The sequence below is a fragment of the Sus scrofa genome, chromosome 14 (genome assembly GCF_054392235.1).
Source record: "Sus scrofa isolate SSC_HxYL_T2T_F1_AM1 chromosome 14, Sscrofa_HxYL_maternal_Yorkshire_Landrace_v2.0, whole genome shotgun sequence".
In the NCBI taxonomy this organism is placed as follows: Eukaryota; Metazoa; Chordata; class Mammalia; order Artiodactyla; family Suidae; genus Sus; species Sus scrofa.
In genome coordinates, this window is record NC_139396.1 from 139,765,563 (window position 1) to 139,790,664 (window position 25,102).

Genomic DNA, 25,102 nt, shown 5'->3' on the forward strand with positions numbered 1-25,102 from the left:
TATACTACACGATACCTGAATTGTCTTTTCAGCTAACAATATGTCAGAAAGAGTTTTCCATGTCATTAAACAATCTTAAAACTAGTATCTGAATAGTAAACTAGACACTATACATTGCAACTTATTTAACTAGTTGAGTGGATCTCCTTTATAATATTTCTAGGTTTGCAACAAGGAGTAAATTATCACTTGTATTTTCTAAATTGATTTAAGTGGAAAACAGTTGTTAGGGGGAACCTACCATGATCATGGCTGCCTAGACCCACCCAAAATTCACCTCAAGATGATTTAGTATCATCTGGAGAATATTGCACCAAAATTTTATCTCGTATTCTGGAAACATCACCAAATGAAGCATATGACAGGAAGGGTTGATGGGGTGTGTAGTGAAATAACTTTGTCAGTTCTACTCTTCTTCTATAGTGGAATAACATTTACCTTCAAAGGCAAACAACTCAAAGCAGAAGCTTCTTGGAGAAGAGAGGGCACATCTATTTTCATAAGAATCACTAGCTATGTTACCAAGACAGGGCCACAGACAGGAAAGCGAAGAGGCATTTGCTGAGGAAGTCACTGGAAAAGTGAAAATTTATCTTAATGACATTAAACTCCCTCCTCTGAGCATTTCTGTTCCAGAAAGAAATATACACACACACACACACACACACACACACACACACACACATATACATACACACACAAGAGGCATGAGTTGGGCTTTGTGTCACCCATCCATGGGGTTTTTTCCACAGTTTTCTTTTATCTCCATGAAGATGTTATTTATAAAATGCAGCTGTTAATATCCACTTTCAATAATCAATGTGGGCCTTGCAAGCTAACAATAATAACAACAACATTACCCATAAAATTGATGAGGGAAGCATAATAATTAGTATATTTTTTCCAGAGCTTGCCAGCAGAAGTTTTTTTTGTACGTGTATAATGAAATGTCAATTCTATGTGCATGTGGATACTAAGGAAACATATTTTTAGGTGGAAGGGGGTCAAGAAAAAGCTAAAGAGAGACACAACCTCAAATTTATCCCATTAATAAATTTTATGATTCCTTTAAAGTCCTAAGATGCAATCTTATATATGTTAGATAAAGATACATATAGATGTAGATGTATAGAGATGATTTTATGCACAAACATAAAACTGATTACCTAACCAGAAGCAAAATATAAAACTGTATTAAGGGCTTAGTGTATATTGTGTGATTTAATTTAGAAACCCAAGGGAACTATCATTTCCCTCATTCTCTGATCCTGGGTTGACTACTGTCCTTACACCCAGCCTATCTAAAGCTAAAGACCCATTATCATCCTAGCATCATTGTTGCTGCTATTGCTACCAGTAATAGGATTTTTGCTTTATTTACCCCATTTGTGGTATCATGCTCTATTTCACACTTAGCATGTACTTGTTGAGTATCTGTGCTATGCGTTAAGGTGAGCAATCAACATGTGTTATCTTTTTTAAACACTGTGGTCCCCCTAAGACTCAAGGCTAGTGGATATTTCTTCTTTGGTTGTTGTTCGTGTGATTGATTTTCTTTGTGGGGCAGAAACTTTCCCTTCCCTAGTCGATTAGGTTCATCTAGGGCTGCCATCCCAAGAGAGTTGCTCCCCTTGATACAAGGATAGACATGAGACTCAGATCCACTCTCTTTCAGAAGTTTGAACAACATATACAGAGAGATGGAATGCAGATGGAACAAATCATCTGTTCAGAAATACCCAGCTCTGCTGTAGCCTTGCTTTTCCCAACAATGTTCTGTTGCTTTGTTCTTCCTTTGGTTCTGTGAGCTACAGTAAATTTATCTTTTGTTGCATCTTTTTGATAAAATTATTTTTCAAACATAAGTTAGTCACTTTGATTCTGCTCCTTGCATTCAAATTACTACCTTCCAAAACACTGATGTAGACACTGAGATTCTGAGATGAATCCATGACAGCAAGATATGGAGAGAACCACCACAAAAGCTCACCCAACTAGTAGTTAGGATTTAAATGCACCCAGAGAGCTTCTCTTGAGATTTCTGCCTCCTGGGCTGAACATGCAGTGAGGAACAGTCTGTTAAGAAATGTGAAGTAGAGATCCCCATACTAAGTCAGAAAGACAAATACCATATAACACCACATATATGTAGAATCTAAAATATTGTAGAATGAACTTAATCTATAAAACAGAAACATACAGACAGGAGAACAGGACTGTAGTTGTGGAAGGGGAGGGGTTTGCCAGAGGGATAGACAAGAAGGTTGGAGATAGCAGATATAAGCTATTATACACGGAGGGGATAAACAACAAGAAAAGTATATTCAGTGTCCTATGATGAACCATAATGAAAAAGAATATTTTAAAAAGAATGTGTATACATATATACAACTGAATGACTTTGGCATATAGCAGAAATTAATACGACAGTGTGAACCAACTATATTCAATTTAAGAAAAAGGAAAAGAGAATTTTCCATCATGGCTCAGTGGTAACAAATCTTACTAGTATCCATGAGGATAAGGGTTCAATCCCTGGCCTCACTCAGTGGATTAAGGATGTGGCATTGCCATGAGCTGTGGTATATATCGCAGACATGGCTCGGATCTGGTGTTGTTGTGGCTGTGGTATAGGCTGGCAGCTGCAGCTCCAATTGGACCCCTAGCCTGGAAACTTCCAAATGCCACAAGTGCAACCCTAAAAATAAGGAAGGAAGGAAGGAAGGAAGAGAAAAAAGAAAAAAAAAAAAAGAAGAAAAAGGAAAAGAAAGGTGCAGAAGCTGAAGCCATCCTTCTCAAAGGCAAATTTTTCCCTCCAAGTCTTAAGCCTTTGTCTCGTGAAGAAACAGTGCTTTGCTTCCAGCTTGAAACTCTATTTCCATAGGAATGCACACACCCTTTTGTGCTACACTAATCTCTGGTGAAACTGACTATATCTCTACATGTTAGTCTCTTATGTATATACATTTCAAATATAAGGTCCTTTCTCATGTCCACATAGGGGGCTTGGCACAGGCTGAATTTCCCCATGTCTCACTAGGAGGCTTATTCAAAATAGACAATTCTTAATTAAAACAGAAAAGACTGGTTCTTGCTTCCTCTGTTCTTCACTCATTTCTCTCTTGGAAATAGCAAATTGCTTGTTCCTCCATGAAGCTCTGCATGAGTTCCCACTACTCTATGTGACTTTCCTCTATAAAACTGTTAACTGGAGCCAGAAATGAAAACAGATGAATTGGAACTGCGGGAATGTCATACAAGGAGTTGTGCTCTCAGACATTCTCATCACTTTAATTACATAAAAAAAATATAAATACTTTGGCATGGTAGGAATCTCATTCCTCAGCCTTCACACCGACAATGGCTGAGAAAAATGGATCCAAATTCTCTAACTAATAATGCTGTAAATTAAATATATATATATATATATATATTTTTTTTTTTTTCCTGGAAGCAGTTGTGACTTTTGTGTGTATAGAGCATATGTCCTTGGAAGTGGCTGAGGATCTGGTTTTCAACACCCAGGGAATTAGGACAGGAAACGAGGATATTAATTACAAGCCCACTATGTATCCTTCTTCCATTCAATGATGAGTTATCATGCAGCTACTTTGTGCCAGGCACTGTTCTAGGCACCAGGTGGTCAAAAGTGCAAAGAAAAAGTCCTTGCCCTCCTGACACTTATCTTCTGGATGGGGTTGTAGACAGAGGAGAAAATAATAATCAAATAAATATACTGAGACCCCCTTTTTCTTAGATGTTTAAAAAGAGAGAAATATGAATATCCAGGGGATGACCATTCCAGGCAGATAAAAGAAATTGTAAAAAGGCCCCAAACTGGCTCCAGCTTGACATGTTCAAGGTGGGTGAGTAAGGTGGGTTGAGCAGGTGAACTAGCATCATATTTGACAGGTTAGCTCTGACACTTACTAATTGTGTGCCCTTAGAAGAACCACTTCACGCCTCTTATCTCCTATTTCTACATCATTACATATTGCTAATAATGCTTCCTTTACAATATTTATAAAGTTACATTGCAGAACATATATTGACAACTTATTGCCTGGCAACCATAAAAATCAAAATAAATGATATTAGCTGTCTCTAACTTTGTTGCTTTTAATTTATAGTATGTTCCCTTGTCTTTGACCATATTCTATATTCCAAAGAGTGCCATACAAAAAAACACTCCACCCATCACCCTCCCATCTTTTCTTTTTTCAAATTATAGTTGATTTATAATGTTGTGTCGATTTCTTTTCTACAGCAAAGTGACCCAGTCATACATATGGATACATTCTTTTTCTCATATTATCATCTATTATGTTCTATCCTAAGAGATTGGATATAGTTCTCTTTGGTACAGAGTAGGATCTCATTGCTTATCCATTCTAAATGTAGTGGTTTGCATCTACTAACTCCAAACTCTCCCAATCTACCCTACCGTCTTTTCTATCAGCCTGTCTAAAGCTTCATTATTCATGGTATCTCCTAAATGACATATATTTGACCATGTCAGTTAAATAAATATTATATAAACATATTATATATAATAAAAATTATATACAATTATATAATATACAAATATATTAAAATTATATGCAATTCATTATATTGCATGTATTAATAATGTATATTGTATATACATTATATATGTATATATAAATTATATATAATTGTTCTCAACTTAAATTTGCACTGACTTCACTAGTATTCAGATACAAACTATAAGGTTTTACAAGTTTGGTACTCTCAAGGTTTTTTGGCATGGGAATGTGTCAGGAAAGTAACACCCATTCCAGGTACATAGCAGGATAATAAAATAGAAAAATGGTTAAAAAGATATGGAAGGAGCCGAAATACCAAACAGAAGGCAATTTAGAAATTAGCAAGTGCAAGAAGTCACCATCACCCTTAGGCTATAGGGACAAAGGGAGGAAAAAGAAATGGAATCATTAGAGCTCAAGAGATTTGCTATGATGGGAGGTGGTGCCAAAGAAAGATAAGATGTCCAGCAAGGGTAGGATACAGCCCTATTAGGAACAATGCCAAAAAACACAGAGTGAAAAATAATCCAGGTTCTGCTTTTCTCTCTCCCTCCAATGTCCCGTTAGTGTTTACCATTGGCTAAATGTAGCTGGAAGCCAGAGGGAAAGGGAGTCTGGAATACATAGTTTGCAGAGGTCAATGTTTTATAACATGCAGTGGAGCAGAGGACAGGCAGGAAACGTCCATGAGCACCAACAAGCCAAAGAAATAGCATGGGAAGAGACACCAGGGCTACCACACTTACAGTGTATATCACCACCTGATTATTCAGCTGTTGCATTTATCCAGCTCACACAGGCACCTTGGGAGGTGACTAGATACCTAGGAAACAATTCATCCTCAAATAAGAGTCAGATATTCATTCCTGCCTGAGGGGAGGGGTACCTTGAGAGGACTGCCTATTGCTAGTCACTCTTTCCCCTTCCAGTCTAAGCTTAGCCCCAAGATATAAGCTTGAGCCCTAGGAAGTAGAGTCTGCAAATCAAAACTGAAACAGCTGATTAATTAAAATCTGCAATGCATAAGGAGTCCTGAGCAGCTCTGATGTTAAATTATAATCCCACAATATGACACAAGGGTACATTCAAGAGATTATTTCAATGATAGTAGAAATTAAAGTGATTTTTGGCATAATAAGTACTAACCACTCCTGGAGTAACAGAAATGACTGTTTTCTATAGATATCATAATGCTTCTAGATACCACTGCTAGACACCCAAGTGCATGTATCAGCTACATCTGCAGTGGCACAAGTAGTTTTATTAGATTCAAGTTGTAAAACCCACATTGTTATATGAACTAGACCTAAATGTCAGACTGCCACTTCGAACTGGATCAAGGGGAAAAAAAGGTAGAAATATTAGTATAGCTGATAGTACTCCTAAGCCCAAGATAATATATATTATTATAAATATGTTTATATGCATGATATATAAATATGCATTGTATCTAGTTACATTCCATTGCATTTAAGACACTATAGCTTGACAATCACATCCTAATTTCAGAGATGCAAAAATAAGATAAAAATGCATCTATAGTTATTGAAACACAGTCCACATCAGTATATATATAATTATAACAAATGACTTGAGTTATTTTATATCAAGCACTATTCTAGCTTTTGGTGGTTTGTTTGTTTTTTTGTTTGTTTGTTTGTTTGTTTTTTGCTTTTTTAGGGCCACACCCATGGTATTTGGAAGTTCCCAGGCACTAGAGGTCTAATCGTCTAATTGAAGCTGTAGCTGCAGGGCTAGCCACAGCCACACCAACACTGGATCCCCAACCCACTGAGTGAGGCCAGGGATCAAAGTCAGATTCATTTCCACTGTGCCATAAAGGGACTACCCCTATTCTAGAGGTTTTATATTAATTGATCTTTAAAACAAATCTGGGGAGAGAGAGTAGGTATTCTGTTCATTTTCATTCTGAAGATGATGAAACTGAGGTTAAGGAACTTGCCCATGGTTACAAAACTATTAAGTGCTGTAAGCAGGATTCAAACTCCAAACCCACATTCACATGCACATGTTTACAGAGCTCCCATGTGAGATACTTCTTGAGAACTTCCAAAAGTTGTTGGCACTGGGAGAGATGCTAAAAAGAGGACAGTAATATTACCCTGAAAATAGTAGGTATGAGACTGAGCTACTAAGGTTTTTGTTTTATTGTTGTAAATCAGGAGATGCATCCATCTTGCATGACACACACACACACAAACACACACACACACATACATCCCTTATGCACACAATGATGAGGCACAAGGAAAACCAGATTACATGTATGTATTTCATCAAAATGATCTCTGTATTCTGCTGCTAGGCTTGGACAATGATATCTCTTATCACTATACACCCCAGGACCCTTAACAGTGACCTGCATTCGAGTAAGCAATAAATGTTTTCTCAGTAAATAAATTAAAAAATTAAGCTGTTTTTTTTTTTGTGTGTGTTGGAGGGGGGTACTTATGGGTCCAGTGATGCTCGGCACAGGGAATCTGACAGACTGTTCCTAAATGTTCATAACCTAGCTAATTAATATGATACAGGTAAACAGGAGATGACAATTAGAGAGTTGGATCTTTTTTTAATTATACTAGGGTACTTATAAAAAAGGGGGCTGTCTCATACATTTTTCACTAGCTAAAATGATAAAATATTGATTCAGAATTCACAATTAATCCTTATAAGCAGACTAGGATTTTTAATAATTCAATCACATTTCTCAGTGGTCTTGTTTGCTCCCTCCCCATGGCAAGCAGAAACTGCTTGCTGCAAAGATGGGGACCATTTTTATCCACCCACATCCGCTCCAATTCCTGTAATTACACATCATGCTAAATATTAACTGTCTCTAAGTGCTTAGCTTCGTTCCCAAAATGCCTTCTTAAAGTAGAAATACTGTCGATTCTTTTCCTTCCAAGCCCATGTGAAACCTGTTTTCTTTGGTATGTTCATTACATGCATTCTTGTTTTTCTTTCTAATTAGCTCTGAAGCTCTTTGACTTCCAAAACACGCTATCTGAGGATTGATATTCAAAATGACATGTGGATAGTCTCTTAAATGGCTACATGTCTCCATAGTGGGTGAACAAAAACTTGAAGACCTGTCTCAGTCACCAGTCTACTTTGTGAATATATGGCTCCCTGACTGGCCTCAGTTACCTTATTTGGAAAATGTAGGGCTCCTTGAGGCCTCTTTTGACTTAAATAAATAACTCTTTTGAACTTAAGTCTCATTATTCTTTGAGTTCAGGCACTGTGTTTCAAAAATACTCTGTAGCGTGCACAAAGTAATAGAGACAGCATCATAATCAATAAAAGAATTTGCTATATCAATAGAAAAGATGTCAGATTTGGGGTCCATTGATTCCTAAAGACCTAGGAATTTCTGTGCTCTGGTATTTGGTCTGCCTCAAAAGTAAACAATTTCCCATTTTAGCAATGGGCTCAGTACATTCTGATGATGACTAGCAATGGGCTAGTCATTTCAACACAGACATGTTAAATTTTCCTTTTGTTTTATATTCTACATGTCTTTGGCAGTCGTCTTGGATTCAGAGGGTAAGAATACAGATCATCATATAATCTTGGATGCTTACAATCCCTATCCAATGTGTCCATTGCCTAGATGCAATCTCAGAGGTAAGGAGAGGTATATGTTTCCAATGAGATTTTCAGAATCAGGAGTTGAAAAATATTTTAGATCAAGTAGATAGAATCCTCTGGCTCTGGCCCCTAATCTTCTCTAAATTTATGCAGTTTCTTCTCTTCTTTAATATTTGTTCCCATTTTTTTTGAAAACAAATACATTCTTGTAAGTTGAGGTTTACCTTTAATTGTGATAACCTATTACAGGATAACAATCTACATTCTTACTTTCTTCCTTCCTCTCTAATCCACTGATTTCACAAAGGGTCTGACTTTTTGGCCTTCATATATACTTATGAAAATATGTATCTCTCTTGCTATAAGTCATCTCAAATCCTTTGTAGGGGGAAAAATTTTAATACGTGGTCTGAGCTATTTCCTTAGGTAAACTATATCTTCAAATGATGTACTACAGAAAACCCAACTGGGAAAAGTTTCAGGGACATTAATTATATCTCTAATTAATTAATCAACTTCCTATACAAATAATAATGTTTTAAAACAATCACCTTGAATACATCACATTTGAAATACCACAGAACTTTTCATCAACTTGTGACATGAGTAAGCCTTATCATTTTTCCTACTACTCATGCAAATATTGATAAAGAATGGCATCAACTTGTCCAATTATGGTGGAGGGTGGGACTACTGAATCAGCCAAGCAGAGCTGGAGGCTAGGTTTTTAACTCTTGGTCTTATACTTTTTCCCTAGTTCAGCTCCTTCCAAACTGTATTCCACTGGAGATAATATAGTGATTATCCTTCAAACTATACCTCTCTCAGAGAAGTATTATAAAAAATAAACTTGCTTAAGCTCATGTAACCCAGATTTCAGGAATCCTTTCCCACTCCTACCCACCCAGAACCACTCCTCAACTCCAAAACACCAAGGAGCATCTTGCAGAAATATTTGTGTGTTGGGAATACAATTGGAGGAAAACACATTAGACCACCACCAGAGCATTACAGGACGGCAGTTATAGTCATGACACTTTCGAGGTACCAACCTGCTCCCTAGTCCTGGATCCAAAGCCTTACTTCTGTTCCCTACAAGATTGATCAGCTTATTCAGGTATATTACTTAAATTCTCAAAGCCTGCTTCCTCATAAGTAAAAGGAGGATAATAAAAATCTTTTGTGCTGCTTTTGAAAATTAAATGAAAGCATACGTACATGATGCCTGAGTAATAACTCAATTAGTAATTATTGTTGTTGCTATTGCTGCTACTGTAGTTATCATTTTAATCTTTTTGCTGGCCTCTGACATGGGGATGTGCTCATGTAGGAATTGCTGCCCTCTACCGGAATTATTAGAGCCTATTTTAGCTTCTATGACAAATGAAGGTCACTGATCTTTTCACAAAAGCTCTCAAATTCTTGTCAGCCATTTACCTCATACTGGCCTCTCAGTGGTTGATACACTGACCTTGCAAATGGTAAAATATGGATAATTAGCCATTCTCTTAAGTCATCTAGACCATCATACCAGTCACTTTTATGTGGGGTGATAAAATGTGTAATTTTTATAAGGCTTATCCTGCAAATCCTAATGATAAAATATGCCATAACAAGGCAATGGATAACTGGAGCAAGTGCTACCTAAGTTTTAACATATGACCCTAACAAACCCAGCTCAATCCCACAAACCACACTTCATGTTCCAAGATCAAAAGAGAATAGGTCAAAAGAAAGAAAGAAAGAAAGAAAGAAAGAAAGAAAGAAAGAAAGAAAGAAAGAAAGAAAGAAAAGAATAGGTATCTGCAGCAATAAAAACATCAGTCGAAAAAGGTGTCTTTGTCCTTTCCTCCCTTCTTTCCCTTATTTATGGGTTAAGACTCTCTTAAAGTAGCCTCACACATATAACATCCAGGTATACCACTTCATATTGGGCAAAACTCCTTATTCATATAAGGAGTTAATTGTGAAAGTCATTTTTTCTCTATTAATGGATAGAATCCAACATCAGCTCAAATCAGTTTTTATGAGTGTGGGATAAAGCAGAGGCTTAGGATCCCTTACTTGAATTTTCCTGGTATTTTTCACTTTTGACATTACAGACGATCATTTTTCCCCCCAAAAAATATATTTTTTCACTTCTCTGCTCACAATTTATCAACAATCACCAGATTAATTTGTTTCCTCTCTCCACACCAGCAAGGGATTTAAACTTGCCCTATTGATTCTCTATCATGCAAATCTTTCCTATAAACTAATCCATTCATTCAGGACAGATCAGCAGTTATTAGTAACCAAAACGCGGTACCCAAGTTAAAGAAAATACTGCACATGAGTGAGAAAAATAAGTGACTAAAAGAAGTAGTAATTCAAATTCTTTTCTGCTGTTGGAAAAAAAATTGTTTTTCTTACCTTTTCTTCTGACAACAGCTGCGTGGGTGTCTATGGTTCTTGTAGAGGATTAAAATGCTGATGACTTCCTCTTAAAATGTATTGTGAGCCTGGTAATAGAAGATTTTCAAGATTTCAGATTTTTTTTTTTAAATTGGCAAAATAAATGACTCTACTTGAGTTTATCTTTCAACGGTAAAGAATCTCCGAATCTGAGTTCTCTCCCGTGTGGGCTAACACAAAGGTGCTCGAGATAATTTCTAAATAGGAAAGGGGCTTCAGATCGTTCCTAAATATAAGATGCCCCAAAGCCTAACCCAACCAATTTCATCACTGACCTGGTTGCAAAGAGATTGTCTTTCTAGAAGAAACCCTCTCCTCCCCTTGTTCTTAGGTTGGCTTTTAACTCCTGGGTCTTGATTGCTTAAAATAATGATTTACAAATAAACCTGCACATTAAGAGCACCTGGCTTTTCTTCAGATTAATTTAATCAGGATCTAATCTAGATAGTTGTTCAACGTGGGGACCATGAACCAGGGGCATCAGCATCACCTGAAAATTTGTAAGAAATACAAAATTTCAAGCCCCTTATCACACCTACCAAATCAGATCTGCATTTTAACAAAAGTTCCAATGATTTACACACATTTAACCAATAATAATGCCTGGGTCCCAGCAGAGATTCTTAATTGCTTTCAGATGGAGCCTGGGCAGTGGTTATCAAAATGTGGTTCCTGGACCAGTATTATCATCATCACCTGGCGAGGTCTTAGAAATGCAAATTATTGGGCCCCAGACCTACTGAAACAGAAATACTGAGAGCGGGCCCATTAATCTGTGGTTTAACAAGTATTATAGGTGATTCTAATGCATGCTAAAGATCAAAAACCTTTGCTCAGGAAGAGACACCAAACTTATCAGTATTCTCACAGTTTATTCCCACATATTATGGGTCAGGGATAGGTTTATAACCCAGAATGACACAAAGAGAATGTTACATACATTATGTTAATCTCATGCATGAGATTAAACATGGTGCACTTCACTGAAGCTAAGATTTCTCTTGCCTAATATGAATGAAGATGAATGTAACTCAAGAGCCATGCCAATTTATAGCCAATATGAATGAAGCCAGATTGAAAAAATGAAACTGGTGATAGGGATATGTGAAGTTCTGGGTCTTAACCATTCCTAAAGCATGCTCTGTCTCATGACTTCCATTTATATAAACGAATGAGTTCCCTTACAAGTAAATTGGTTTTAGTTGGATTACATCTTCTTCAAAAGATAGAAAACCCTGGTATTAAGGCTTTTCCCACAGTCAATGGAAAAATTAAAGAGGACAAACCTCTGATGAGAGGTTTGCAACTTACATTTTCAAACCTTTAGTGATTAGAAATTCACCTACTTCAAAGACAATGCACTCCAATTTACAATTATTAGAAATACCCTTTTCTATTACATTGAAATCTGAAAAAGTTATATTTTACAACCCAAAATGCTTGATTTCCTCTACCATATATTTAGCAACATTTTAAAAATTTGAAGGCATGTCTGATGCCTTTCACAAATCCTCCCTACTTTAAATAAAGATCCAGATTTCTTTTCCATCATAATATGATTTTGAGTGTCCTCGCCATCCTAATTGCTTGCACATAGATATTGGGGCTTTATCATTTTTTCTTATTAACAAACAGATGCTGTTTTATAAGTACGATCTGACCTATGCAGAAAACATACAAATTTTTTTTCTTTCTTGGAATATTAAATTGAGCTATGCATAATAGATGCCTATTCTCCATGTTGCACAGGGTAATTGTGAGAGGGTGATTCTTAACTGGGCAGGGGAGAATTTGCTGGGCAACTCTTTTTTCCCAAATTTTATACAACTCCTTCATCCCTCACGATTACTATTCTTTGAAAACCAAAGGAGTTTCAATGTTTTATAGCCTAGATCTGACAAATTCACTCCTCTCCTCCAATTGTTTCATTGATTCATTCACTCTGTAATTATTCGCAAATTTTTAGCATGTTATTTCAAACTTGCCTTCTCGAGTTAGTTATTCTACTTGACCAAAGTTAGTTTCTGCATTTACAATATGTGGATAGTGATATTCCTATCTTAGAATGGTGTGAAGATTAAATTATATAATATATAATATACATAGGTGAAGTTCAGTATCTGGAATATATCCAGTGCTCAATAAATCTAAGATTAAAAATAATGGCATACAGGGCTTTTATGGGCTTATTTATATGTACCTTCCCAACCTCACGTGATTTCAGCTCTTATACTACCCTAAATTCCAACCATTCTCAGTAATACATAATTTTTATAACAAGCAGGTTTATTCTAAAGTGCTTTAGTTTCCAGCCAAAATAACCACTAAATAAAAGCTAATGGACAAGAGAGGAGAAGAAGAATTACTGTGAAGAAGTGTCTGAAAACTGCCAGAGGTAGGCGTGAGCAAGTCCTATATTATGGAATGAACATGGGTATAAGTAATCTATACTTTATTTTCCTAAGGTAAGTAAATATTTCCGTTTAAATTATCTACCTGTATTTACCTAAAATTATCAGGGGTTCTGAATACATACCACAGAATCATTGATGAACATACAGTATATGCCAACAATTTTAGAGATGTCTGCCCTGGAATGATATGTGATTGGTCCACAATAGGAATTTTCATTCCAGAGAAAAATAATGCCAATGTGGGAAAATATTTTATCCAAATCTTTGGAGGTAGAGAAAAGAGGCAATTAAAAGCATGATTTAAAAAGACATTTTATATGTCTTGCTCTTTTGATTAATCTTCTCTGTGTTGTATGAATATCCACAAATTCAATGTACCATCTGGAAAAATAAACACAGGAAAGCTGCAGGGCTAATGTTTTATAAATCTCGTGATTCCAATAGTCTCTGGTCTCCAAAGTGATATAAAAATAGATGGAGAACCAGTGGACTGTCTTATCTTTTCCTACTTTCTGATTCATATTAACTAGTTTCTATTACAAAACTTAGACTATATCTGCAGTACCCCAAAACATCCACAGTGGAAAATTTTAAGCAATTACTTAAATGTGGTACAAAAATTATAGCAATTTTTTCACTTTCAACATTTTTCTTATTAAAAATTCTATTGGGTAATGAATTTTCTCAGAGCACTACTAATGGCTACTGGAAGTTTACAGTGCATTAAGTGTACTAAAACATATACACTATTATTAAAAATACATAGAAGTGTTGCATAGGAGATAAAAAATGTAATTTCCAATCACTGTCATTAAAGTAATCATTGGAAAAGAGGTGAAATTCAAACTAGGGCTGGGTAGAAAAATAGCATGAATGAAGTTGGGAAGTACTTGTCAGGCAGTGAAAATGATGGGAGTAAGGTGAAATCTTGACTGTGAAACATGCTCATGGATTCCTTGAAAAATAAATTCAGATATGCTAAGTAGGCTCTCAAATACCAGCCAGTCAGAAGTGTTAACAGACCAGCTTTCTTTTAGTTTTGCATTTAGAGGATAAGTTTCTTTTGGCAGGGCACTGTTTGTTTTGAATGACATTTATCTTAAAATAGCAGGAATTTGTGGAGGATTTTGTTTTGCCGTCAAAAACTATCTAGACCAATTATGCTATAAAATTATATTGTGCATAATTATCTAAGAAAAAATAAATTTATAATATATTATTAAACTAGTTAAATCTTCACTTTATAGGAAAAAAATGAGCTGGATTATTAAATATTAAAATTTCTGACAGAGTTCCCATCGTGGCTCAGCAGTTAATGAACCCAACTAGTATCCATGAGAACATGGGTTTGATCCCTGGTCTTGCTCAGTGGATTAAGGATCCCGCATGGCCATGAGCTGTGGTGTAGGTTGAAGATGCAGCTCAGATCCCACGTTGCTGTGGCTGTGGTGTGTGCTGGCAGCTGTAGCTCCCATTTGACCCCTAGCCTGGGAACTTCCATTTGCCACAAATACAGCCCTAAAAATAAAAAATGTAATAATAAAAAAATAAAATTGATGACAATTGTGACAAAGATTTCACTTAACTTCCTCTTTTAACTACATAACCATTTTAGAATGAGACATACAAGACTGAGAACAGCTATATACTCCTGATTTAGAAAGAAATTCCTTGAGATAGAATCCGGGGAAAACACAATTCCCAATTCAGATTATTTTGATATTGTTCTGAATTAAACTTTGACAGATCTACTGCCAAAATTGTCAATTAAGCTGTTAAAATAATTAAAACTGTTAATGAAAGCAGAAGTATACATCAATCAGAAGGCTTTAAATTGGTAAGTGATCTTAATGCAGAACAGAAGGTTTGATAACAGGACAGTCTTTTAGGAAACTGGCTCTATATAGTAAGAAGCATCCTTTTTGCCGGTTTAAGTTATTTGGATTGTACTTAGCATCTGTTCTGGGATGGTAACAAAGAGAAGTTGATATGTATATATATATATTTATATATATATATGGTGTATATATATAGTATTCAATGGTGTTTTTTTGTAGCCTTCTATTCTTATTTCAAAGTATTTGCATTTTTAATGAATCAATTCTTACATACTCAATCTGTATAACTCTGTAATATCTCCTCTGTTCCACTTCATTCCCAATATATTGAGCAATTAATATTGTTTAGTGCCTCTCCATCCAAAATGGCTTTATATATACATATAAAAACATAGGTGTGTTTTTCTCTTTTTTCTCTGCTTTTTGATAAAATAGGATTATAGATACATTATTCCCATATTTTTCCTTGTTAAAAATAATATGACCCTCTTACCGGGTCAATACCTGTAGACATAGCATGTTTTTATTAGTTTCATCCTGCTTCGTAAAATGAATGCTCATAAATTCTTCCTACATTTCTCCTGTGATAGACTCCCCGCCACCACCACCTAGTATTGACTGTCACAGTGCAGTAGTAAACATCCTTGTGCACACATCCTTAGATACTGATAATTTTATTTCATTTTGAGAGGTGACTAACTATAGGCTTGCAGAAGGAAAGCAAGGGCATATTTTGATTTTATGATTATAGATAAAGCCATTTTACTATCAAATAGGTGATTGTGGAAATTTACACTTACATTAATAATCTATGATTCTTTCTTTCCCTGCACCTACTTCATCAGTGGGTAAAGTCAATCTTTTCCATTTTGCCAATGAAAAATAAAATGACACATTGTTTTAATTTGTGATTGCCCAGTACTAATGAAATGGAACATCTTATCATAGACTTATTTGACATTTGCATTTAACTTCTTGTACATTTACTGTTCAAATTTATTGTCTATTTTTCTGATAGTTCTTTTAAGGAATCTGTAGCTCTTTATAAATTAAGATATTAATATTTTGTGTATTTTATGTGATGTCAATATTTTCATCTATTTTTTTAAAAAAATCTTATAGATCTGATTTAGCAACACAAACACCCTAATTTTAACATGATCTAATCACTCACTGTTTTTGTTTACCTGCTTTGATTTTTACCTCATATTTTTTAGTTTCCTGAATTTGTGCTTCTCACAAAATTATCCAAAATTTTTCTTCAAATGTTTTATTTACAAAATATTATGTAATGGTGTTCCCACTATGGCACAGTGGGTTAAGAATCTGATTGAAGTGACTTAGTTTGCTGTGGAGGCACAGGTTCAATCCCCAGCGTGGTACAGTGAGTTAAAGATCTGGCATTGCTGCAACTGTGGCATAGGTTTCAGCTGCTGCTTGGCTTCAGTCCCTGGCCCAGGAACTTCCTATTCCATGGGTGTGGCCATACATTTAAAAAAATATATATTATGTGACAATTTTTTTCAAAAGTTTTATACCTTTTATATAAAGCTTTATAACATTAGGTGTGTGTTTACATATGCATATGTGTGTGTATTGGCTGTGATATATGATAAGGCATACTTTTACACTCTTTGTATTGAATAACTATATGAATTAGGATTCTGGCAGGAAATATATGGGACAAATAGGGTAAATTAAAAGGCTTAGTAAAAGGACTATTTATAAGGATGAGGAAAGGTTGAGGGAAGCCAACAAATATTGAAAGATCCATTTTCTTCCTTCTTAGAGGGACGAGAAGGGTGGGAAAGGCAGGAGAAAGGAGTGATTACCAGAACCCTGCCAGAGAGGGACACGTAAAAGAAATTATGGCCTTCAGGGGCCCTTTTACTCTAAGTCCTTCTCTTTGATGCCTCCCTCTGGCTGAACTCTACAAGAAACCATAGAACGAAGGGACTGATCAATGTAGTTCACAGCATTGATTTCATCCAATGGTGACATAGAAAGAGGATCCAATATGCCAGGCATTAGGTACATGCTGCTGCCGAAATTTGTATTAAGATGTGCTGTCTGTGTAAAATAGATACTGATGTCAAAGAATTAGTAGGAAAAACAAACAAAAAGAATAATAAATATCTAATTAATAATTGTTTTCACATCCATTGCATATTGAAATAGTAATAATGTGTTAAATGATTTGGGGGAGCAGGGGCTGCACCCACAGCATACAGAGATTCCCAGGCTAGGAGTCCAATCATAGCTGCAGCTGCCAGCCACAGCCACAGCCACAGCCACAGCAACACAGGATCCGAGCTGTGTCTATGACCTACACCACAGCTCACAGCAATGCCGGATCCTTAACCCACTGAGTGAGGCTAGGTACAAACCTGAGTCCTCACGGATACTAGTCAGATTCATGTTCCACTGAGCCATGATGGGAACTCCCTTTTTTTAAATTTTCAAATGTTGCTACCAGTTTGAAATGACACATGCGACTTATAGCTGTGATATAGAGGGATAAATGAAAAAAATCCAATTATTCTAATGTATAATCTCTCTCCCACTAAATCCAAGTATCATCCCTTGCACGTATTAAATTTCCCTATAAAATAAAACTCGTTACTAAACTATCTCTTCTGTTCTGCTTTTTCTTTACCTATTTGCTTATCCCTATTTTAATAGCATATGATTAAGATTTAAGGAACTTTCTATAAAGTTCTAATGTTAAGGAGATACAAATGCTTTCTCACTATTGGCTATGTTTTTGTTTCTTATTTAAACTATATACAGTTATATAAATATTTTAATATATTTAAATATATAGAAAAAATATATATATATTTAAGTAATATATATATATATAATTCTACATGACACTTAAAATTTGCATAGTATTTCCTTCTCCCAAAAATGTCAACTGCTAATCTAAACCAAAATATGTGAAAAAACAATAGCCAAGACAAGGAAACAACCTAAATGTCCATTGACAAATGCATGGATTAAGAAGATGTGGTATATATACACAACTTGAATACTACTCAGCCATAAAAAATAACAAAATAATGTCATTTGCAACAACATGATGGAACTAGAGGCTCTCATACTAAGTGAAGTAAGTCAGAAAGAGAAAGACATATACCATACGATATCACTTGTATCTGAAATCTAATATAGGCACAAATGAATATTTTCACAGAAAAGAAACTTACGGACTTGGAGAACAGACTTGTGGTTGCCAAGGGGGAGAGGGAGGGAATGGGATGGACTGGGATTGTGGGGGTAATAGATGCAAACTATTGTCTTTGGAATGGATAAGCAATGAGATTCTGCTGTATAGCACTGGCAACTATACCTAGTCACTTATGATGGAGCATGACGGAGGATAATGTGAGAAAAAGAATGTATATATGTATGTGTGACTGGGTCTCTTTGCTGTACTGTAGAAAATTGACAGAACTAAATAAGTATAAGGGAAAAAATAAAAATCATTTTAAAAATTTGTGAAAAAAAAATCTGTGGAGTTCGGTGCAAGATGAGAGCACAGAGAGAACTTAAATTCATGTCCTCCTGCAGACACACCAAATCTACAGCCATATACTGAGCAATTCCTCCTGAATAAGAACTAAAGTCTGATTGAAGAGATTCTAGACAACAAATGATAAAGGGACCACACATAGAGAGATAGGGACATGGTATCAACAAGCATTCCATCTCCAATACTGCAAAATTTAGTAGGAAGAGATATCACTGAGTATCTGTGTACAGACTTGCCTGCCCTAAGACATGAGAAAAAATAGCAATTTAAAGGACACCTAGATCAAACATAAAGGAAATCCATTTTGTAACCCTAGAGTATCTGCCAAATGGATGAAGAACTACTGGAATTTTCTCTGGGGTCCAAGGCACCAGAAAGTGCCTTTTTTTTTTTTTTGTATTCTCCCTTCAACGTAACAGTGCAGGTGGGAACACAGTCCAGCTGCTCTAGCCCACCTGCCAAGATGGCCCTGATGGGACAGACCCCAAGAAACTCTAGCTCACATTAACTTCAGTACCAGTATCCCAATAAGGTGGCCCAATGTAGCGGACACTGGAACTCCTTCAGTCTGCATCTGTTCCAGCACCAGTTGGCCTGCTAAAGTTGCTTCGAACATGCAGATGACAGAGAAGATGCTTCCACACAGGGTCACACTCTCAAGAGCAGGAGAGGCAGCTGTTTCTCCTAATTCATAGAAACAAACACAGAAATAAAGCAAAATGAGGAGGCAGTGGAGTATGTCCCAAGGAAATAATAAGATAAATCCTAGTTAAAAACCCTAATGAAATAGAAATAAGTAATTTATCTGATAAAGAGTCTAAAGCAACAGTCATAAAACTGCTATCTAAAGTCAGAAGAATGGAGAAACACAGTGAGAACTTCAACAAAGAGCTGGAAAATATAAGAAAGAATCAATCAGAGCTGAAGAAACAATGAATGAGATTTTAAAATACAGTAGATGGAACCAATAGCAGATTAGGTAATCAGAAGTGCAGATTTATGATCTAGAAGACAGAATATTGGAAATCATTCAATCAAAACAGCAAAAAAGAAAAAAATGATAATAGCTTAAAAGACCTCTGCAAATGTAAAGTGTACTAGCATTCACATTTTAGGGCTTCCAGAAGGAGAAGAGAGAAAAAGAAAGGGGCAGAAAAAAATATTTGAAGAAACAATGACTGAAAATTTCCCTAATCTTTGGAAGAAAACAGATGTTCATGTCCAGGAAGTAGATAGAGTCACAAATAAGATGATCCCAAAAGATCCACACCAAGATATATCATAATTTAAATGAAAAATTTAATAATAAAGAAAGTATTTTAAAGGCAGGAAGAGAAAAACAGAGTTACCTATAAGAAAATACCCATAAGACTAAGAGCTGATTTTTCATTAGAAACTTTGCAGGCCAGAGGGAGTGACAAGATGTATTTAACATGCTGAAAGGAAAAACTTGCACACCAAAATACTCTACTCAGCAAGCTTTTCATTCAGAATTAAATAAAAATAGAGTTTTCCAGACAAGCAGAACTTAAAGGAGCTCATCATAACTAATTCAGCCTTACCAGAAATGTAAGGATTTTATATATGTGTAAAAGACTGTAATTAGAAACTGTAAGAAGGAAAAAAATCCTCAACATATATTAATAAACTAAATTCAACAACACATTAAAATAATCATACACCATGATCAGTCAGCATGATATACCACATTTTAAAAAAGGATAGAAATCATATGATCTTCTCAATAGATACAGAAGAAGAATTTTACAAAATTCAACATCAATTCATGATTGGAAACTCCCAACAAAATGGGTATAGAGGTAGAATACCTCAATATAAGTGCCAAGTATGACAAACTTGCACTTAACATACTTCAATTGTGAAAAGTTTAAACTTTTTTCCTCTAACATCAGGAGTAAGACAAGGACATTCACTGTTCCCACTTTTGTTTAACAGAGTATTATAATTTATACCAATAGCAATAAGACAAGAAAAAGAAAAATAATCCAAATGGAAAGGAAGAAGTAAAACTGTCACTATTTAAAATGGCATAACTATACATATATATATATATATATACACATATATATATAGTTAAAATACTAAAGATTCCACCAAAAAATTATTGAAATAAATGAATTCAGTAAAGTTTCAGGATCCAAAACTAATATACAGAAATCTGTTACATTTCCATATACTAAAAATGAGTTATCAGAAAAACAAATGAAGAAATTCTCCCATGTATAATTGCATCAAAAAGAATAAAACAGCTAGTAGTGAATTTAATGAAGCAGTGAAAGACATCTACACAGAATAATATAAGACATTGGTGAAATAAATTGAAAATGAAACAAACAGATGGACTTTACCAAAGTCCAAACAGATGGCCATTTACCAAAATGTCCATACTACTTAAGGCAATTGGCAGACTCAGACCCTATCAAATTACCAATGGCATTTTTCATAGAACTGGAACAAATAATCCTAGAATGTGTGTGGAATTTCAAAATACCCCAAATAACCAAAGCAATCTTCAGAAAGAAGAACACAGCTGAAGGAATCACACTCCCTGATTTCAAACTACACCAGAGAAATGTAGTAATCAAAACAAGGTGGTACTGGCAAAAAAAAAAAACAAAAAAAACAAAAAAAACAATGATACAGAATAGAGAGCCCAGAAATAATCCCACACTTTTATGGTCAATTAATCTGTGACAAAGTAAGCAAGAATATTCAATGGATAAATGACAGCCTGAAGAGTAAATAATGCTGGGAAAACTGGACAGCTACATAAAAGATGTGGTGTGTATGCACAATGGAATACTACTCAGCCATAAAAAAGAATGAATTCTTGTAATTTAAATAGCATGAATAGCCCTAGAAGGTAATATGCCAAGTGATACAAGTCAGACAAAGACAAATGTCATATAATTTCACTTATATGTGAAATCTAAAAAAAAAATAAGCAAACATGAGTAAACAGAAACAAATTATTAGATACTGAGAACAAATTAGTGGTTGCCAAACAGATGGGAGGTGGGATGGGTGGACAAAATAGGTGATGGGTTATAGTACAAACTTCCACTTATAAAATAAACAAATCGGAGGTATATAATATACAACATAGGGAACAATAATATTGTAATAACTTTGAACAATGACAGATAGTAACTAGAGTTATAGTGGTAGTCATTTAATAATGTACAAAAATATTAAATCACTAGATTGAACATCTGAAAAGAATACAATATTGTAAGTCGATTATACTAAATATAAGAAAAAATTGATTTCAACATAGATATGTTTGGAAGGAAATGCATTTTCATTTATTTATTTAGTCTCTTTTTTTAGGGCCAAACACATGGCATATGGAGATTCCCAGGCTAGGGGAGCCACAGCTGCTGGCATATGCCACAACTACAGCAGCGCTGGATCTGAGCTGTATCTGTGACCTACACTACAGTTCACAACAATGCTGGATCCTTAACTTACTGAGTGAGGCCAGGGATTGAACCCACCTCGCCAGAGATGCTAGTCAGTTTTGTTAACTGCTGAGCCACTACCGGAACTCCAGAAATGCATTTTTATGGTGCTAATTAATGTCAACTAGTGAAATGTTCTATTACTCCATTGATCAAGATCTTGTGTGATGCTCTTCTATAATCTTTTATTGATTTGTTCATGTCAGATATTATATATTTCTCATTAAATTCACTTCTAGGTATTTTATACTTTTAGGTCATTATAATCTTTTCATTTCTATTCTTGACATATATTAAAAATTATTGTGGTTTATTGATTTATTTTTTAATAAAAATCAAATTATTTATTACATTTTACATACTGGGTTTGTTTGGTTATTTTAAAAAACACAGACATGTTATCTGCAATCTAAGTTAATTTTCTTTTAGTTATGTTATGACCTATTTTAAATTCTGTAATACTAATTAGATAAAACATCTAATGTATAAAAATACTAAGTTGTACACCTAAAACTAATATTGGAAATCGATTATCCTTACAATATTTATTATTAATACTGTTTAGTGTGGTGATAATAGCCATTCTTATTAACATCCAGATTTTAATGAGAATGGCTGTATTATTTCACTTTTTAATATTTGCTAATATCATAGAGTAAATAAATAGTATCATGTGTAGGTAGTTTCCTGCTATTTCTATTTTAGTTGCAATTTTTTACAATGAATTTCTGTCTACCTTTAACTTATTGATATATTTATTTAATAAGTTGTAGATATTACATTTACTTTAAATATATTGTTCATATTTTGATAGATTATGTAACATTGAACAATATTGATATTCATAGATAATCCCCATGTTTATCTGTATACTTTTTTAAATATATATTTTATTGATATTTTATTTAGAAATTTTCACATCTGCATTTATAAATGAATTCTGGCTAAGCTTTTGTACCATATGTTTTTAGGTTTGAGTGATAAAATTTGCAATAATTTGTAAAATTAGCTGGAGAAACTTCCAGATTTTTCTTTAGCAGCAGATTATCAGTTAATCAGTTTTCAGCTCAATTCATATGTAATACTTGAGGAACCTATAATTCTTAAGCCAATCTGAGCTTGGCACTTTTTAAAATTTATAATTATACAAAACTTTTGAAATTTTTCCATAAAAATCATTTATGTTTCCTATAACTTAAAATCTATTTTCAAAGAATTATTCACCTATTATCTTGTAAAGTTCTGTAATTTTAGATAAATCAGATTAAAATATTTCATTCTTAATGTTGTGTCCATTTGTTTTCTTTCACCATTTTCTTATTCAAACTGACCAGCATTTCAAAGAATAGCTATTTACTGTATGGAATTTTCCACTTTCTCATTTTACTAATATCTATTTTTGTCTTCAATAAAAAGTTCCTAGTTCCATTCAATTTGGGGGGGCTTATTTTTAATTTGAATTTACTAGATGCTTAATAGTAATAATTTCTTCACAAATTTTAATTTTTTAATTAAAATATATTTAAAGCTACAAATATTCTTCTTAGTATAGTTTTCACTTAATGTCTATTAAGTTACTTTTTTAATTTCTACATAATTTTTTTCTTTTTTTATTACTCAATGAATTTATCACATCTGTAGTTGTATAATGATCATCAAAATCATTTCTATCCCACAACCAAGTACATCGTCCCACCCCCCAAACTGTCTTCTCTGGAGACCATAAGTTTTTCAATGTCTGTGAGTCAGCATCTGTTCTGTAAAGAAGTTCATCTGTCCTTTTTTCAGATTCCACATGAAAGCATTTGATGTTGGTGTCTCATTGTCTGACTGACTTCACTTAGCATGATAATTCATAGGTCCATCCATGTTGCTAAAAATGCCAGTATTTCGTTCTTTTTAATAGCTGAGTAATATTCCATTGTGTATATGTACCACATTTTCTGGATCCACTCCTCTGCCCATGGACATACAGGTTGTTTCCATGTCTTGGCTATTGAAAATAGTGCCACCGTGAACATCAGAGTACCTGTGTCTTTGCGAGTCACAGCTATCTCTGGATAGATGCCCAGGAGTGGGATTGCTGGATCAAATGGTAGTTCTATGTTTACTTTTCTGAGGAATCTCCATACTGCTTTCCACAGTGGATCCATCAATTTACAATCCCACCAACAGTGTACTAGGGTTCCTTTTTCTCCACACCCTCTCTAGCACTTATTGTTTGTAGACTTTTGATGGTGGCCATTCTGGCTGGTGCAAGGTGGTACCTCATGGTGGTTTTGATTTGCATTTCTCTAATATTGAGTGATGTTGAACATCTTTTCATGTGTTTTTTGGCCATCTGCATGTCTTCTTTGAAGAACTGTCTGTTTAGATCTTCTGCCCATTTTTTGATGGGGTTGTTTGTTTTTTTGGTTTGGAGCTGCAGAAGGTGTTTATAAATTTTGGAGATTAATCCCTTGTCAGTTGATTCACTTGCAAAGATTTTTTCCCATCCTGTGGGTTGTCTTTTCATTTTGTTTAGGGTTTCCTTTGCTGTGCAGAAACTTTGAAGTTTGATTAGGTCCCATTTGTTTATTTTTGTTTTTACTGTCATTACTTGAAGAAGTGGATCTTAGAAGATGTTGCTGTCATTTATGTTTGAGAGTGTTTGGCCTATGTTTTCCTCTAAGAGTTTTATAGTGTCTGGTCTTATATCTAGGTCTTTAATCCATTTGGAGTTTCTTTTTGTGTATGATGTTAGGGAGTGTTCTAATTTCATTCTTTTCCATGTGGCTGTCCAGTTTTCCCAGGACCACTTATTGAACAAGCTGTCCTTTCTCCATTGTATAGTCTTGCCTCTTTTGTCATAGATTAGTTGTCTGTAGACACATGGGTTTAATTCTGGGCTTTTTGTCCTGTTCCACTGACCTATATTTCTGTCTTTGGGCCAGTACCATATGGTTGTGATGACTGTTGCTTTGTAGTCTAGTCTGAAGTCCGGGAGCCTGATTCCTCCAGCTCCATTTTTCTTTTTCAGGATGTCTTTGGCTATTCTGGGTCTTTTGTGCTTCCAAAATAATATCATCACAATCAAGATAATAGAGATATCTAACACCTTCCAGAGTTTCTTTTTTTTTTTTGTAGTAAGAACATGATATGAAATCTACTCTTGAAAATTTTGAAGTACATAATACTGTATTGTTCATGATAGGCACTATGTTGTACAGCAGATATCTGG

General features: G+C 34.8%; 1 long non-coding RNA gene across 1 annotated transcript in view; it reads right to left on the reverse strand.

The window, feature by feature from the left end:
* Nucleotides 1–7,522: 7,522 nt before the first annotated feature.
* Nucleotides 7,523–25,102, reverse strand: part of LOC110256694 (uncharacterized) — a 329,328-nt gene continuing 311,748 nt past the window's right edge. Inside the window, exon 3 of the long non-coding RNA XR_014825798.1 lies at nucleotides 7,523–10,660. This is a non-coding gene — a long non-coding RNA (uncharacterized LOC110256694). The remainder of the gene's footprint in view (nucleotides 10,661–25,102) is intronic.